Source organism: Schistocerca cancellata, chromosome 8 (genome assembly GCF_023864275.1).
Source record: "Schistocerca cancellata isolate TAMUIC-IGC-003103 chromosome 8, iqSchCanc2.1, whole genome shotgun sequence".
Taxonomy (NCBI): domain Eukaryota; kingdom Metazoa; phylum Arthropoda; class Insecta; order Orthoptera; family Acrididae; genus Schistocerca; species Schistocerca cancellata.
The window spans coordinates 196,221,962-196,240,768 of NC_064633.1; positions in this window are offsets into that span (position 1 = coordinate 196,221,962).

An 18,807-nucleotide genomic window follows, 5' to 3' on the forward strand; every position below is an offset into this window, starting at 1 on the left:
AACATTTGAATGTTTATGTATAAATAAAATTTTAAGCTTTATATTGCAAAACACTTAGCTGCAACCTTTATTCTAAACATCTAATTCATTCTGCATTCTAGCATTAAACTCAAATCAAGGAACTATGGAAAAGTGCTAAAGTCAAATCACCATCTTGGCAAGGATTATGATTTGGTGTGACTAATAGAAATGACTAGTGAGAACAAAAATCTATTTTTATAATATCCCCAGCAGATCAAGTCTCTGTGGAGTAATAAAATGAAGGTATTGCAAATAAGATCTATAGATTTCAAATTATACTGGGTGATTTTTTACACTGTGTACAAACTATTTGGATTAATCGATGACAGGATATGGAACAAGAAAGGTCTAATTAACTTATGTTCGGAAATTCATAGTTTCCATGCTAGAGACCATTTATTCAACCATACTTTGTTAAAGAGACTGCAGTTTAATACGCACTGTGCCAAACATCCACAGTTACAGTATGCATGGTTTCCTCCTAGAGGGTGATACTGTTCCTCATATGTGATGCTCTGTCGCCTTCTCCAGTCATAGTAACTGGTAATGTTGTGTCCGATTCACTTCTGTTGCTGACTCACCCCATAGTGGATGTGATACAGTGTTATAAGCAATGGTTCCGTAGTCGAATTGAGAGCTTGTCGACACGGAGTTTACTTACAGAAAGGCAAAGGGCAACGGGCGGCTGGCAGCAAGGTTGTATCAGGAGACTTGTGGTCGCCAACAACAGCCACAGCATTCAATGTTTGCACAGTGTTTCACCATTTGTCTGAGACAGGATCGTTTCAGGAAGCAGGAAATCATGAAGGACATACCCGATATGTTTGGACACCTGACTTGGGGATAATGTGGTTAACACTTTGGAAGGCGACCGCTGTGTCTGTACCAGGCTGTTGGCACGCCAGTACAGGGTGAGCCAGACGACCGAATGGAACATTCTCCATGAGATTTGTTACTACTCTTACCACTTACAGCGTGTGCAGGGCTTACTAGGGACAGACATTCAACATTGGGAGCAGTTTTGTCACTGGTTTCACCAACAGGCAACCACAGTTCCGGGATTTGTGCCATCCATCCTATTCACAGATGAGGCCACCTTTGCGCAAAGTGGTACATTCAGCTTTCAAAAGTCATGTGTGGGTAGTGTGCAGAGCTACCATGGTGTGGTGACAACGAATCATCAGCATTGAGCAGGGGTAATTGGCGGCCGTATTTTGGGCCCAGTCTTAGTTCCATGTCGCCTAAGAGACCGGAAACTATAGTCGTTTCTTCCGGGTGAGTTTGCCTCCCCTGCTGGAAGAAGTGCCATTGATGATCCGAACGTTATGTGGCTGCTACATGATGGTGCTCCAGTCCACTTCACTGTTAACATCCAGATGCATCTCATTTGTGTCTTCCCTGGTCGATGGATTGGACGACATCACTGCCAGAACTTCTGTGTGGCTCAAAAGTTTGAACACAAACATCTTTTTTTCGCAAATGGGTGCAGCCATACTATCCTTGTCCGCCCTGATAGCGTGACGGATTGCCGTCCTATGGGCCCGGGTTCGATTCCCTGCTGGGTTGAGGATTTTCTCCTCTCAGGGATTGGATGTTGTGTTGCCTTCCATCCAGTGCGCAGGTCGCCCAATGTGGCGTCGAATGTAATAAGACCAGCACAAAGGCGGCCGGACCTGCCCCGTAAGGCCTCCCGGCCAATGATGCCAAACACTCATTTCCATTTTCCATGACTATCCTTGAAGAAACGGAGATACATTCACATGCACACAATAATCTTCTAAATTTACTTTAAGAACAAACCGATCTCAAGCACAGAGAACACACTGAAAACTTTATTGATATTATAAAGCAACTAAAGAGATAAAATAAACAAACCATAGATACTCACACACATCCATAGTAACAGCAGAAACACCATACAACGAAGGTATGCCATCAAGAAAACATCACAGATCATATACTATTACAAAATTGTTACGTAAAAATAAGAAATTAAAATAAAATATAATAATCTTAACACAAACCAGACAATACTTCAGTTATAAACATAATCAGAACCAAACCTAAGAAAACAATCAAAACATTAACGTATTTCCACACATCACCTAATTCTAGTGGTAACTATGTAGACATGTTATATCACTGATCCACTGTCATCCATGTTGTCAAGAGAGAAAATAGAGCACAAAAACTGACAAATCTATATCTAGCAATCATATGTAACAGTAATTCTATAAGGAACGTCCAAACAAAGTCTAAATACAAATTCCAACAAATTGGCAGCATCTGAAGATAAAAACACCAATAGAATGTATAATACCATTACGATCATAGTCACTGTTTTCAGTATCAAGACTATCACCTATTAACGTATTTACAGAATACCTGATGATGGCAATGGGCCGAAATGAGCTGTCTGTGATTTGCGCAATAAAACTCGCATAAAGAGTAGTATAACTGATATTTCATTATAATAAAAACAGTTTCGTTTTATGACCACCTACTCACTTCATCGTCATCTGCTTACACACACACACACACACACACACACACACACACACACACTCACTCACTGTTTCCTGAAGGTTAGTGTTAATGTTTTCTAGTTTGTTCCCTTTGTACTTGTTTACTGTTTAACATTTTCAGTTACGTTACCACTGTACTCTTAAGGATGACATTTACTCCGTATTTCCCCCTCACTCTTGAAGTGTAACAAATTTTTCAAGGTGTTCACCAATATTGTACCCTCTTTGACGTGATAGTCATTTCAAGTTTGATGAGGGATTCATAAGTCGAAAATCGGTCAGCAGAATATACTAACACTGTATATCATTTAGGATATTGGAATTTTCGTGTATGATCAGATGAAATCTTATTGACGTGTTTGCTAGGGAATGCTACAGAAACAGATCCTTGTTCACTGTAAATAATGGCCTCCAAGTGTAGGACACTTGAATGATATCACAGAAGTCTAAAAGACTTTTTTCACTGTTTCTGCACTGTGATTTTCTTTGACTTTATGTCGTCTGGTATTCGTTATAAGTTTGCCTATATATTCATCATGTAAATTATCTTCACGATGCTTACCCCATGTTTCGTGTGTATTATTTACGTTCTTCCCATGATATCTAATTGTAGCAATGTGACAGGTTTTATTTTGTTTTGTTATACGTTTGATGATAATTTTGCAGATTCTTTGGGTTCATTAATATATTGGTCAGCACAGTTATCAACACGTTTTCATGCAAACTTATTTACGTTGCCCCGATATGTGAATGAAATACGCATTATAATTGTTCTGTAATAATATTTAAATAGTTGTGCCACTGACGAATGATTCAGAATATTATTTAAATGCATCACAATGAGCTTCAAGATACAATCTATGGCTAATTAACTGAAGTTGTTAATCTATTTTGTCTGTTGAAAACAAACAGTAACAGATTGATTCCAATTTGTATTCTGCACTCTCTATTTATTGATATAATCTATACGTTTGCAAGATATAGATTTGTCAGTTTTTGTGCTCTATTTTCTCTCTTGACAGCATGGATGACAGTGGATCAGAGATATTACATGTCTACATAGTTACCACTAGAAGTAGGTGATGTGTGGAAATACGTTAATGTTTTGATTCTTTTCTTAGTTTTGGTTCTGATTATGTTTATAACTGAAATATTGTCTGGTTTGTGTTAAGATTATTATATTTTATTTTAATTTCTTATTTTTACATAACAATTTTGTAATAGTATATGATCTGTGATGTTTTCTTGATGGCATACCTTCGTTGTATGGTGTTTCTGCTGTTACTATGGATGTGTGTGAGTATCTATGGTTTGTTTATTTTATCTCTTTAGTTGCTTTATAGTATCAATAAAGTTTTCAGTGTGTTCTCTGTGCTTGAGGTCGGTTTGTTCTTAAAGTAAATTTAGAATATTATTGTGTGCATGTGAATGTATCTCCGTTTCTTCAAGGATAGTCATGGAAAATGGAAATGAGTGTTTGGCATCATTGGCCGGGAGGCCCCTTGCAGAGCAGGTCCGGCTGCACAGTGGGCCAGAATCTTGAAAATGTGGCCAAAAAGGAAAAAAAAAGTTTAAAGATGGGGATTTTGGACTATCAGGTTGGCAGCAGCAATGCTGGGACAACTGAATGCCGGCTGTGCAGACGACCAGATGTTCATTTGTTCGGTAATATCTCAGGTCAAATGCGGCAGTTCATTGTTAGCGTGCGCGCAGCTGGCCAGGCTACAAAAACAGTCGTGTTGTTGAAGGAAGCTATTTATGTTTTGTGCAAGTGAAACCAATACTTTCAATATGGAATGTATTCCAGGAGGTATGTAGTGGTGAAAAACACTTATATCACTATTAAATCATCAATTATGCACGTTTACATTATAATTAACGTACTACAGGGAAATGAATGACAAAATCGTAAAATGCGCTTAAAAAATAGAGATAAGTTACGAATTCCACGACATTCCGCTTTCTTTTGCGCTGTGTACGCAAGTATACATTATTACCTTTGTAAATTAATCTTCAAATCCTGCGACTAGTTACGACTCTGGCTTTGAGCCACGTTTTAAGCGACACTTGCAAAATGTCAATGTCAGACATCTTCAAAAATGACAGTAGAATCAATTAATTATGAGTTTTATTTGTACAATTTAAATTACAATCGACACGTAGAAGCATTGTAAAGAATAAAATAATTAGAAAAATGACGAAAAGTATAACACAGATTTTTTTAAATTTTAGTTTCATCTGATCCTGCGTATTCCAGAATCGGATTTTCGAGGAAAGATATTTTTCTAATAACAAAAGAGTACTTGTCAAATGATTTGGAAGGTGTCATAGAACATTTGGAAAGGTCGTTGACAGAAAAACGTGTACATACAATTAAAATTCCCTATGATATGAGGCCTACCATTTCGATTTTGTTAACAAAGTTAAGAAGCAAGTATAAGGAATCAACTCGGCGACAAGAATATTTTTTCAAGAAGAACGAAACCTGGTTAAATACAATAGTATATACTCCGATGATTCGAAACCTGCAAGTGTGACTAAATCAACAGGCCGACCTGCTACAAAATTTGAAACATTATCTGATAGGTCTAAAAGAAGGAGAACTGAGGAGATTCGTACGACGTTCAGTCCTGTCGAATTATCGTTCGCCGCGCAAATGAGTCTTCGATCTTCGGGGCACCCAGATGCTGCGAAGATTGTGAAAGATGTCACACTCTCAAGTCCATCCAAGGTGAAAAAATACAGGGCAGGCTTGCGATTTTCAACATCATCGCCATCCTCATAGGATGCAAATGAAGGTCTAGCACTCCTTTTCGACTTGAAATTGTCAAAAGAATCTTACCAGCATTTGAGAAATGGGGCTAAAGGAAAAGGCTTAAACACACTATATCCACCGTATTCAGCTGTTTTGGTAGCAAAAAAAGCTTGCTGCCCTCCAGACGTAACCTTCACTTTTACCGAATCAAAAGCTGAGGTACGGTTGCAAGCTTTGTTAGACCACACTGTTCAACATGTTCTACTGCTGAAACGAGACGATATTTTACATATGAGTGATTCGGAAATGTCTGATATGGCCCTTATTTGTAAGTGGGGCTTTGACGGAACCTCCGGGCAAAGCATGTATAAAATGAAGTTTTCAGATTCGAGTATTTCAGATGCAACTTTTTTTTCACTTCGCTTGTTCCACTGAAACTTGCAGGTGTAAATGAAGAAACTAAAGAAGAAAAGATCTTATGGATTAATCCGAAGCCGTCTTCAACCCTCTTTTGCAGACCACTGAAGTTAGAATTTACAAAGGAATCAGAGCAAACGTCTTTAAATGAGAAAGCGTATTACGACAAATAGATCGAACAACTCCAGTCATTCGAAACAGTTATTCATGGGAAAGACATTTCCATTAAATACAATTTAAGTATGACCATGGCAGTTGGTAAAGTGTGCAATGCTATCACCAACACGAAATCTGCGCAACGGTGCTATCTCTGCAAGGCTACGTCTGCCCAATTTAATAACATTGACGATGTTTTGAAAAAACAAGTTACCGCCGATTATCTGCAATACGGACTATCAACTCTTCACGCCTGGATTCGATGTTTTGAATGTTGTATTCATTTGGCATACCAAATGAAAACAAAAAAGTGGCAGGCACGTAAAGCAGAAGATAAAGAGGAAAAAGCAATACTGAAAGCCAACATTCAAAAAGCTTTCAAAGAGCAGCTTGGAATTGTAATTGACATGCCGAAACAAGGGTTTGGCAGTACGAATGACGGAAACCCCGCTCGACGTTTTTTTGAAAACACTCCAACATCAGCGCTGATAACTGGAGTTTCCGAAGAACTAATCCACCGTTTCCATATAATTTTGCAGACGATTTCGAGCGGACGTCAGATCGACGTTGAAAAATTTCGAGCATACGCCTGAGCAACTGCCAGGCACTACGTGAAAGAATACCCCTGGTACAACATGCCAACAGCAGTCCATAGATTGTTGATCCACGGTCCAGACATTATTTCTTCGGTTATTTTACCCATCGGTCAACTATCGGAGGATGCTCAGGAATCAACCAATAAGTTGATAAAGCAATATCGCCTGAGTTTTTCTCGAAAGTTTTCAAGAGTTAAGACTATGGAAGACGTGTTCAGGAGATTGTTGGCAACGACAGACCCCTACGTTTCTTCCTTACGCAAATCTTCGCCGAAGAAACTGAAGAGTTTGTCGCCAGAAGCCGTTGCCCTCTTAGTTCCTGTGGCGGAAGACTATGAAGATTCAGATGCAGATGCAGATAATGAGGAAACAGTGTTTGAGGATGATGACGATTCAGTTGAAGCAGAAGATGAAAAAGAATAAGAAAATGAAAACTTGTAAATTAAGTTATAAAAAATTTACAAAATAAATAATTATAATTAAAATGAAATAATTTTTTGTAATATTTTACACCATCTTGTAACCTATATTTGGTCCTTTCTTCGAGTTTTCCACTTTTTTGGTTTATTTTTTAAGCATTAACTACAGTAACCCCTAAATACTGACTTTTATATGAATAAAAATATATAAATATAAATAAATAAAAAGACATAGATTTCGACCGCCATCTTGAATCCACCATTTTTAAATTTTTTGAACTCTGTCATCATCAGTAACCTCGCTAATTCCCTAAAAATTACTTTTATACGTAAAAAATGATAGTAGTGTACATAGAGCCTGCCATCTTGGGTCCGCCATTTTGTTTTTTTCACTTTTTGATATCATATTCTTAATCAGAAACTCCGTAAACCCGTACATACTAAGTTTGGTACAAATTGAACAACTACTTATACTGTATTTTGACCAGCTTTTTGGGATTCTGATCCACTGTGTGACGGTACAGGTAACAGGACCGGAAGCACCAGTCTCTTCGAAAACATATAGACATATGATAAATGATGCCGTAAACCCGAACCACACAGTGACCTTTTCAGGATGAAGTGGTACTGGTTTACTGAAGTGTGGATTTTCCGTTGCGCCCATATTCGACAATTTTGTCTATTGACATATCCTGTAAGATGGAAGTGGGCTTCGTCTGTCCACAAAATCTTCCACGGCCAATCATAGTCCACTTCCACGCCAGCAAAAAATTCTAAAGCAAAGATCTCTCTTGCTGACAGGTCAAGAGGAAGCAACTGGTGCACATGGGTAATTTTGAATGGATAGAAAAGAAGGATGTTTCTTAGGATTTTACGCACCGCGCTCTAGAGTATGTCCAATGCTCGGAAAATTCTCCGTGCACTACACGTTTGCACACCACCACTCGTCTCCTCCTGCATTGCTGTGGCTACTGCTTCCACTGACGTCGAATCAACTCGTTTTTCCCTCTACCAGGTTGCACACCCGTCTTTTCGAATTTCGGAATCATTTTCTCCAGACACACGGGAGTCACCGGACCAACGGCTTTCTTCAAAAGTGTCCGGAACTTCTGCAGAGCGACGTGTGCACAGTCATCATTCTTGTGACACAGCTTTACAAGCAGAGCGCGATCCTGCTTTGAGACAGTCATAGCGAAAGTCGCAGACGCGAAAGGAGTAAAAGTCGTGAACACGGCGTGTTCACGCCGACTTCAGTGGCTCGTGCGTATGACAGGTGTCTTCATTTACGTATTCTGACACATACAGCGTCAGCTATTGATCAATTTTCACACCATTTTTTTTCTTCTGCCATACGTTTTTCCCCTTCTACGATAATATTCCGTTGCAATACCCTGTATACTTCATGCATAGCAAGAGCGTATTTGTTGTTAAACAATGAAGTGTGGAAATATATAACACAGGGTATCTGTGTAATTTGCAGGGTGGTTATTGTTTAACATTTAGAAGTCTCGAATGGCGTTGAAATAGTCGGATAAAATCCGCAGAACACTAACGAACTGCCCCAAAGCAGATAGCAGTAATGGAGGATGGCTGTGTTCTTGCAGAAGGTATGTATGTTAAACAAAGCATCAAGGAAATTGGTCGGTGTATTTGTTAAAGTGTCACACTATGGAAATTGTGTTTTCTTGGAAAGTGGGAGAAAAACGGGAGAATTGTAGCAAATAACTCCAAAACGAAAAAACATGTCACACAGTGACGTGTCTGCAGAAAGCAGCATTGGGCGTGATACTCTGCTGGAAATCTTGGGGTGAAAAAGGAACGAAATTACGATTATTATCTGAATGTGCTGCTACTGTTGCTGCTGTTCAGCAATAGAGCTACAGATCAGGAATGCTAAGTTTCTTCTCATGATGCTGTGTAGGCGGAGAGTGTTGGTGGGGAGGGGACTGGTGATGGGGGACGAATGGGAACGCATTACATAATTGGGGAGGGGATATTAACATTTTTGGATTATAAATTATGGTAAATAAGATTAGACTAAAATAGTTGGAGATGTAGGAAAATATGAGCGCAGACACCCTACTCGGCGTCTACCTTGGGCCACAAATTATGGCAATTAATTAGTTTTCAGCCAATAATTAGTGCCTAATAAACAAACCTAGAGACCGAAGTAAGCAGTTTGTTTACATAAGGATCATTGAACTGGACGAGGACAGGTGGCCAGTTTGTTTATTTGAGGACAGCAACGGGCCTTTGAGGGCAGATTGCCACTGTTCCCCTACCATTTGTATTTCCTCTCATCACGTCATGGAACGGAAGTCAAACTGTTAATTCACATATAAAACATCGACACATTTCCACTTAGCGATTATTTTTATTTTGTTGTTTTCGTATTTCGCAGACTAATAGCCGTGTAACACCGCCACTGATATGGTAAGAACTGTAGAATTTTCTTACTATAGAAATCGCTCACAGTTCTCGCAAAAAAAATCGCGCTCGACGTTCTAACAAAGCGCTCGTCCTTGTGCCTCTTTCTAACGAGAGAGTAACGCAGCAGACTGTGACGCTCTGTTGTTTTCTGTCAGAGGAGGTTATATGGGACACCAGCGCTCAAATAAGCACGAGTAGGTACTTGAACTCTGCTTATTGATCTTGTTCATCTCATCACATCAACTCAACTCCAGTAAAAACGAACACTAAGAAACGATTACGCCTCGCATCAGCTGGGAGGTCAACCGTGACCCCATGCTGAGAAAGTCAAAGACGACGCCCTACACAAGAGCACTCGCGCAGTCTACCACTCGTTTCCCAAACTAAATTTTCGATTATCCTTGACTGTGCTAAGTGTCCTATTCCTAATCCCCTTTATCTTCCTAAATACTAATGTGAAGTTTGAAACTTTTGCGATTTTTTTTCTTCTGTTGTAATTCTATCCCTGTAACTCTGTACAGACGGGGAAGGAGATTCAGCAATAATAATGTCTTCCCTCTCCAGCCAGAGACAGAATTACAAAATACGCTACCTCGTGGAAAATATCCGGACTTACCGTCTTTATGGCAGCCTGAACTCTGCTGGGAGCACTTTTAACGAGATGTCTCAATTTCTGTGGAGCAATGGCTGCCCATCTTCCTCAAGAGTCCAATCAGAGAAGGAAGTGGGGGTCTGGAGCGAAGTTCGTGTTCTAACTCATCTCATCGGGATTCCCTCAGGCGGTCCATGTCAGGAATGTTATTGACCACAAACCACTGTCTCGCAAATATTGCTTTATAACAGAGTGCATTGTCATGCTGATACAATCATCATCCCTGAATTATTCCTCTACTGTAAGCAATACCGTAAAATGTGTTCATATCCTTCCGCATTTAGTGTTTTCCTAAGCACAGTAAGGGGAACGCAGCCTGCCAAGAAAAACCACCTGCCTATTGTATAAACAGCTCCCCCACACTTCATTGTTGGCACTGCACGTGATGGCAGGTAAAGTTCTCCAGGCATTCGTCGAACCAAAATTCTTCCATCGGACTGCCAAAAGGTGTAGCGTGATTTTACAACACATCAAGCATTGCTTAGCGTTAACTACGGAAATGTGTGGCTTATGAGAAGCTCTTCGACCATTGTACCCCATTCCTTTGAACTCTCTATGGCCAGTCTTTGCTCCAGCTGGACTGCTTGTAACCCTGTGGAACTCACGAGTGATTCCTTCCTCCGAGCCGGCCGGAGTGGCCGAGCGGTTGTAGGCGCTACAGTCTGGAACCGCCCGACTGCTACGGTCGCAGGTTGGAATCCTGCCTCATGCATGGATGTGTGTGATGTCCTTAGGTTAGTTAGGTTTAAGTAGTTCTAAGTTCTAGCGGACTGATGTCCTCAGAAGTTAAGTCCCATAGTTCTCAGAGCCATTTTGAGCCTTCCTCCGATTTCATGCGATGTTTTACCCCCACAATATACGACGGTCACTGATCGCTAGTACATGAGGTCTACCCAGTCTTGTCATAGATGTGGTTCCTCTTTTGCATTCTCGCTTCACAATCACATCACCAACAGCCGATCTGGGCAGCTTTAGGAGGACTGAAAAGTCCATGATTGATTTATTACTCGGGTGACCTCCAATTGTTAGTCGAAGTCTGAAGTCATGACCTCTCCTGACTGAAGCGTTCGTCTGCTGCGGAATCTCTCATGGCAACACACTATTCCCTGCCCCCTTTTATACTGGCTGGTCTTCCGCTCGTGACGTCTAGTCGTCATTTCAGAATTACACAGGGATGTCTGGATACTTCTGATCAGTATACATATTGTATTGTATTGTATGTGAACCGGGGACCTAAAAACGACAGAGAGGCTCCGTCCCCATCGCAGCCATAGTGGTCCACAACTCCACGATGACTACCGCAGTCCACTTCAACCCTCCACCGCCCCACACCGAATCCAGGTTATTGTGCGGTTCGGCCCCCCGTGGACCCCCCAGGGAACGTCTCACACCAGACGAGTGTAACCCCTATGTTCACGTGGTAGAGTAATTGTGGTGTACGCATACGTGGTAACTTGTTTGCGCAGCAATCGCCGACATAGTGTAACTGAAGTGGAATAAGGGGAACCAGCCCGCATTCGCCGAGGCAGATGGAAAACCGCCTAAAAACCATCCACAGACTGGCCGGCTCACCGGACCTCGACACAAATCCGCCGGGCGGATTCGTGCCGGGGACCAGGCGCTCCTTCCCGCCCGTAAAGCCGTGCGTCAGACCGCACTGCTAACGGGCGGGCATAAATATATGTACCAGCATTATTTAAAAACATCAAACAGGTGATAAGCTGCAGATGTTAAGCTAGTGGTCATTTTTTAAATTGCTCCTAAAGAATAAAAGTCGTTTTTTATGATTATATAAATACAGTGTGTTTATAAATGAATATCGGGTTTTTAACGCTTTATAATATTTATTACATTAAACTTACAGTTATAAATCATATGTCAAATGAAAGAGCAACTCGAACAGTTTTACCGAGAATCTTATAAATGTTCAATGTGAGCACCATTTGTCACACGGCACACATCAAGTATATAGCCGAGTTCTTCCCAAACGTTGGTAAGTGTGATTGTAGCAACAGTTGCTTCAATCCAGTTTCTTAATTCAGGGAGGTCTGCTGGTTGCGGAGTCACGTACACACGATCCTTGATGAAGCCCCAAAGGAAAAAATCGCATGGCGTTAGGCTAGGCGCAAATTGAGACGCGTATAGCACGTGTGACTTGACACGACACTACAGCGCGACACGCACGTGCCGTACGGGTCGCGCGGGTGCAGCGCATATTGCGCCGCGTACACCATTCTTCGCACGCGCCGACTGGCGACGCTCTGCGCTGACAGAACCGAAGCGCGCGCAACCTGTTACCTTTCTCAAACGATTTTACAGAAACTATTAACTGAAAATATATGATTTTTGCCTTACTTGTAGCGTTATATGTCAGCTTCCTGCCACAGTGCTCATCACCTCGTTAATGACCGTTCTTATTGTGATGTACACATTATAGTCAGACACTACGCAAAACTGAAAAAGTTTTGCATCGAAAATTAGGGGTCGCTATGATTTTGCGTTTGGTGCGTATTACACCATATGTTGCTGCGTGTGAAATTTAGCTAACATGCTGAATTTTTGTTTAGACTTGGGAGGAGGTCTCTATCTGCCTCCAATCTCAAGAAAATGGATCCTATGTAGCGCGCTCAATCCCGATCCCACGCCCGCGACAATGAAATACTAGCAACGTCTCTCATATCTCCTAAACCGCTCGAGACATCGAAACGAAAGTTTGGCGAATGATAGCAAACAAGGGGGAGAGTGTTTTGCCAATTCTTAAACACACGGAACTTACTTATCTATGGCGATATATCGGTACTTACACTTCCCTTTTTATTTATTTCACTCCAATGACTAATTTTTTAAGAGTTATCGACAGCTAGCGAAACAAGAGCTTCCTAATATGAAAATAAACATGAAATTTCTTCTTTTATGTTACTGCAAACCGACACCATGAGGTTTTGCGTAAGCTATTGAGGTGTGTGATTGCCAATTACTTGTTTAATGAGGCACTCCTTTTCGGAATTCTGTCTCAATAGCTGCTGTGAGATGAGTTTGGCAAATTACACTGTGACAAAGGAAGTACAATTAAACCAGTCACCAAGAGAAATGTGGCCGTTACTCACAAACGGTGACGCTTCTTCGAATGAAAAAAGGTTAACAACTCACACAAAAATAGATTGCCAATTCAGTTGGAGTTTTGGTGGAATCCCCATAACCCATCGTATTCTTAATACTGAGCGACTGGAATGGAAACTTACAAAAGGATTTTATTCCTTCTCTTGATCTGAGCAGTATTAAAATAATGACGAGCGTTCCTTCATGTGGAATGATAGGCACATGCCATATACTGTTTACTCACCTACGGCTTGCCTAACTGACAATGTGTGATCGCGAATAAAATAGTTGTGATTGGGAAAAATAAACAATTGATCTGTTGCACAACACAATGGTCAGTGTATTGTCAGTAGCGGAGGATAATGCGCACGACAGGAATGCACAAGCTAACCATGTGTGCCTTGTGAGTTTGAGTTCGAAAAACATTGTCATGAAAGTAGATCCGCGTTTGTCAGCAGTACATTTCAACAAATTAAATATATCTAATCATAATACTCTTTTAGGATATTCCTACTTTCGTAATAATACCGACCATTTTCTTCATATGTGTAGCCTGTTGTATAATTAGTTTATTAATGCTGATAATTTGCATGCAACAATTGAAATTCTTTTTCTTATCACGCCAAACCAATTAAAACATTGTTATTTGTGACTGCTTTTCGACTGTTTCTAGCTTGCAGTGGAAATGTGATGTTCACATGCATGTAGTACAGTGTGTCGTATTACATTATCACGTCCATATCAGAGTAATCACAGTGAGACTATTATACTACAGATCTTGGACGCTTTTTACCAGAAGCACAAAGGGATCACACCTGTGGAGATTATCTCTTTCTAAATTTTTGTAACAGAACGTACAGATACCCCAGCATTCTAGGCAGCGAGAAGATAACCTTTTTTTTTTTTACTTTCCTGCCTTCATTCTTAATCACATGATTTTATAATATTCCGTGCTTCCATATTCATTACCCTCTGTCCCTCGTTGCGATCTGAAAACATCGCGGAGGCATATGAAGCAATTCCAGCGGCCAATGTCTCATCAGTTACTGAAGTATGCATTTTTTTTACAGAAGAAAAACAAAACAAAACTTTACAGATATAAATAACAGAATCGTATGATGTACTAACGAAGAAAATTGGAGCGTTTAAATGGCGGAAAACGAAACACTACCCAAAGACAATAAAATCTAGTACACAGTAAGGCAAAATTTATCGTATGGCCAATACTGCCACTGCTCATATGCGCCGTTCCGATGTGAGCGTATGGCCGGGCTACTGTTCCGCTCCCCGCCTCAAATTTCCCACCGTGCTAGCGAGGCCGCGCGACGCGCGGCGCGAGAAACTGTCCTTCAACCACAACGCCGCGCGTCCCAGTCGCGTCGCGTCGCAATTTGCGCGGTCCCATTTGAACCTGTGATGTTACAAAAACATCGCTGCGTCGCGCCACACGCGCTATACGCGTCTCAATTTGCGCCTAGCCTTTAAGTCGGGTGAACGTGGAGGCCATGCAAAGCAAACCCTGTCATTGGGCCCCTTACGGCCTATCCAGCGCTTGGGGCTATAGCCTTTATGTGTGCCGTGGGACAAAAGGTGCTCACATTGAACATTTATAACGTTCTTGGTCAAACTGTGTGAGTTGCTCTTTCATTTGACTTATCATTTATAACTGTAAATTTAACGTAATAAATATTATAAAGCGTTAAATCCCCGATGTTCATTTATAAACACCCTATATACATAATGTCTTCCCCACGAGTTTGGTATTGTTGATGGCGATAGTAACGGAAGGTACAGGGAGCACAGATGAATGAGAAATGTCATTCTTTGATTTTGAGAAAGTAGTGAGCTGTATGTGCAGGTAAGGTTACCGGATTGAAATAAGTATGAAGATTGTGAATATAATTGTTGGAAAGAGGAGGAGGAAAGTTGGGAGAACAGGAAATGGAGTATCATGTTAGGTGGCAGGAGGTGATTACAGTTTTGCTGGGATATTAAGTGGAAAGTGTGTGTGTGTGTGTGTGTGTGTTTGAGTCTGTGTGTGTTTGTGTGTGTGTGTGTGTGTGTGTGTGTAAGATTGGGGGTATTTCCAGGTATAAGGGCAGCAGAGACAAGGCATGGTAATTACACTTACATGTTTGGGTGGTTAGCGTCAAGTATACAGGACGAGTAGCAAATCGAAGATGTTCAGTGTGGGAGAGGAAATTAATAAGCTAATACAGGATCGGAGTGAAGGAGAAGAGACGGACACGGTAGATGAGGTGGGGATGAATTTTAGTTCAGGATTTGGAGGGAGTGATAGAATGGAAACCCAAGTGACGTTACAATAAAACAGGAGCGTTTTTGATTAGAAATTTGTAGCTGTGGAGGATTGTGACTGTGTAGTTGTTTCAAACCTCTGGGGAAATTTTCTTAACTGCATTGTCGCAGATGATTATCTCACAAGACAGTGTCAAGTGTACAATATAGAAGTTTACACTAGTAAACCACTCTGTAAGACAATGCATTGAGAGCCCAAAACAGAAGTAACTGAATTTTTTGCTTAGCATATCCACCTGCTGATCACGATGATGCTACCTCAGTTTGTTTCCCACCTCAATGGCTAAGAGTTTTGTACAGGGAGTTTATGGTACCTGCAAGTGACTTCTACTTGACCAAGGCATTATTGACTTGCACGATTTGTGAAGCTCTTTCTCTTCAATAAATCATATGGTTTTTCTGAAATTGTAATCATTTGTTTGTCTGCACGTATACATCACATCTAACGATTTCCGTCCCATTCGGATAATTCCGTTGCTGAGCTTCATTAGTTTTATTTATTTTTTTCTTAGAGTGTTCTTGTCGCCAGTTAACGTTACAGTTTTTAAGAGCCCCCCAATGTTCGTGCTAAAACATTTACGTAGGTCAAAGAAAAGACTACCGAACTTGTCGAAACGTCATATTAAATATTACTCCATTCCGATCTTTTTCTGTGCCATCACTTGCTAAAGCTACCAGTCTTCTGCCGTCTGTCGATCAAGGAGCTTCCCTATAACGCCATAATATTTTAGTTTCCTCAAGTTGAATTTCTTGATGTAGACCACTGAAGCTCTTAGTAAGTTCAAAGGCAATTTTTTTTCTTTAGCCCTACAACAGCAGAGTTTGAGAGATTATATTTTGTTTTCTCTGCAGAGAAAACTTACAGAAACCTAACAGAACAATATAGAGTTTGGAACTACCTTTTCAATTACTTTTCAGGACATAGCAAAACTTATCTACACTTCTACGAGTGGGTAATACCACTGAAGATTTTAGTATTTCAGGAAATACACTTTCAATCATAGCTTAATTACAAAGGGAAATTCAAGAGCGGGGAGGAGCGTGGGGCCAATAAGTCAGCACAAAATTTTCGTACATTGCTTCAGATAGCATCGGAGCTAAATGAGTGACCTCATGATCTTTGTGCTCTCTTCAACAGATGAGTTGGCAAAACAGATCTGTGCTGGTGATGCCTATCTCAGTAAATATTACGGCCTGTCTTCAATGGAACGAAGATTTGTGTTTAATGTACCCTCGATATCGAGGTCATTTGAGCTCGTATTAAAGAAGGATGGGAAGGAAATCTGCCGTGCCTTTTCGAAGAAACCACTCCAGCATTTTCTCCCAGCGTTACTGAAATCACAGGAAAGCCAGGAGAACCACACTGGGATTTGAACCGTCGACTTCCCGAATGAGACTCCAGTGTTTCAACCACTGCACCCTCTTGCGCGGTAACTGTTTTCGAGTGTACCATTTCTGTCCCTGTGTTTTCTGCACTGCTAGGGAGAATCTACTCAATCTGGTGGCTGATGATTTGGATCTAACGTCATCTGGCTCACAGCTAGTCATCAGAGAGTCGAATATCATTTGTCTTATAGTGTTTATTCGTTTCATGCCTAAAACAAATCCATATTGTTCTGCCTTGCGCTTGAGGTACTGAATTTTTTGGGCGCAGCACACGGTTTTTCCCTTTTTGCTGATACACTGAAGAATTTTGCAGCTGCTTGGAGTGTACTTGTAAGCCTTGTTTAGAGATAGTCTTCTGCGTTAAGTGAAGCTGTTTCTTCATAGTGCAAAATATTTTGATGCCAGATGTTATTTTTTTCTCGGCTTGCATTGTATATTTTCATGGTAGATGTTATTTACTCTTTTCCTCGGCTTGCGTTCTCATTGTCCCCAATTCATTACAAAAAAACTAGAATCGTTTCACAAAAATATTTCCTGGCATATAATCAAATTTCTCATCTATCGATTGTCGTTCGTAAACTTCCCTGGGTAGTGTAGCTGAGTCAGCACTTACCATTCTGTGAAACTGCACTTTACCCTTCTTTTTGGAAACTGATCGCTTCTATTCGACTGTTATGGCCAAACAAACCATTCATTATAGGTTCCACACATATTTCGTGAAAAACAGTTTGATTTAGAAATAAATTATCAATCGCTGTTGCACTATGTCTTATTCATGTTGGAAATGTTACGGGTTATATCAAACCAAGAGCGACGACCAGTAACTCTAGACGCCCTGTGAAAGAACTATCCGAAATAAGGTCAATATTAAAATCTCTACATACAACCACTTCTCAGTTATTTCTACAAAGTCGCGTTGGTACTCCCCCTAACTGCTTAATGAATTTTAAAATATCTCCTCTTGGGGGCCTGTGGACTGTTATAACTACTACCCTGTATCACTGAAATGGATCACGCAAAGAGACATTCAATGCAATACTCACTTAGGTCTGTGGCCTGTGACTTTACTCCATTGGTGTATACAGCCTTTCCCCCTTACATCTAGTAACGTTATATTAATTTGTACCCATCTACGTACTCCTGTTTTACGCACTTCTAGATAAGATTGTCTCACACACTGTATACCTGTAGAAATTCCTTTAAAATTTTTCACTTTCCTGTACTGAAGTAAGAAGCATACCTGTTTTATTTAACAAGCTACTTATATTTTTATGTAAAGTACCAAATGGCATTTGTTGCGACAGAAGGTCGCGCAGGAGCCCTTCGACCACTGTGTAAACTCAGAGAACGTCTTATATTACTGTTTCATTAGGTCACTAATAAATCCATAGTATTTTTCCCCTCTCTTACTTTCTTTAGAGGATTAATGTGCAGAATTATTCTAATGAAATTTGTAAATGCATGAACTATTTAACAATTTTAATATTTCATTTTTCCGTAAATTCTGTTAGTACATCACACTATAAGTCAATAAAGATATTTTCCCCCAGGGCTTTTTTTTTTTTTTTTTAGAGGGGGAACGCGGTGGCACGCATAAACCTTAAACATCTGAAAACTGTTTAATTAAAAAATATCGGTACATTTCTATCTTCTGTCTAGCCGAGCAAATGTAACTTCCGACTCGGAAGTCAACCGATCAGCTGGCATCAACGCGCTGTTCACAACAGCTGGAGAAGATTTCAAGTGATCTTCCATTGAAATCGACTTATCGAATCAGTTTCTCTTGGTCGGGAACTCGGCAGTAAGCAGCAGAATAGAAACATTAGCCCTTATTATTATCTGCCCAACTTAAGCTTAGTAATTGCTGCCTTATTTGAAGAAATTTTACTCGTATAGGCAAAAACAAGTATTTCAGTGCTACATGTTGGCTATGCGGTTAATGTACAGCCACATGTATACAGTTAATGTATAGCTGGCATTTGTTTGATGTCAGCTTGAAATAAAGGAAATCGTATTGTACTGTGAAGTTCTGTGA